Source organism: Musca vetustissima, unplaced genomic scaffold, assembly GCF_032173495.1.
Source record: "Musca vetustissima isolate MV318-11 ecotype Yass unplaced genomic scaffold, APGP_CSIRO_Mvet_v1 utg71554, whole genome shotgun sequence".
Lineage (NCBI taxonomy): Eukaryota > Metazoa > Arthropoda > Insecta > Diptera > Muscidae > Musca > Musca vetustissima.
In genome coordinates, this window is record NW_026876557.1 from 18,964 (window position 1) to 19,786 (window position 823).

Below are 823 nucleotides of genomic sequence, written 5' to 3' on the forward strand. Positions count from 1 at the left end.
CCAACCATTGCTATTAAAGTACGATCTAGCCATGTAACTGGATTTGGATAAATAAGGCCGCCTTCATAGAAACCTAAATGACCACCGTGTGCTAGTTCGATGTAGGCGGTCTTGTAGTGTGAAGCTGAAAAGAAATGAAAAACAAAATGTAATTTATTATTACATATAATTAAGACAATAGAATAATAGAAATGATATAGATACAAATTATGGAGGTTTTTGTCACAAATGTTAATTTCTCTTATTCATAAGACGTTTATTATACTTTGCACTTAAACATGCGTTCGGAGTTGATTGGATCATTGCACAAGAAGCAAGTGTTATATTAAACACTGTTGATATTAGAGATTTTTGAGACAAATATTCTTTACTTTTTTAAATATTCTAATAATTATTACAAAAAAATAAATCATATTCGCAGTCGGTAGGATTCGAACCTACGCTCCCAGAGGGAATCTGATTTCTAGTCAGACGCCTTAACCGCTCGGCCACGACTGCTTCATACTATCTTTCTGGCTAATGCAAGTCGTGAGAGCACAGCAGCCAAATATTTCGTTTTTAAAAGTAATAAAATATTGTAGCATATTTTTAGGCGTTAAAGAATTTATACCTATACTAATAAAAGAGTAAAGTGATTGACTGACTTAACGATTCATCAACGCCCAGACGCTAGAAGCTAGAATTTTGAAAATTTGGGTGAGGGTCACTCTTAGTCCAAAGGTGACAGATAATACTGGGTTTTTGGAAATTCGTATTAGAACGGTACGAAATGTACTAAAAAGTATTAAATGTGATACCACTTGTATTTGGCGTACCGGTAGAG

At 34.0% G+C, this 823-nt stretch overlaps 1 non-coding gene across 1 annotated transcript; it reads right to left on the reverse strand.

Moving 5' to 3' along the window:
- Window positions 1–416: 416 nt before the first annotated feature.
- Trnas-aga (transfer RNA serine (anticodon AGA)) lies at window positions 417–498 on the reverse strand. Its single transcript has one exon. It is a non-coding gene; the product is annotated as a tRNA-Ser (tRNA).
- Window positions 499–823: the final 325 nt, after the last annotated feature.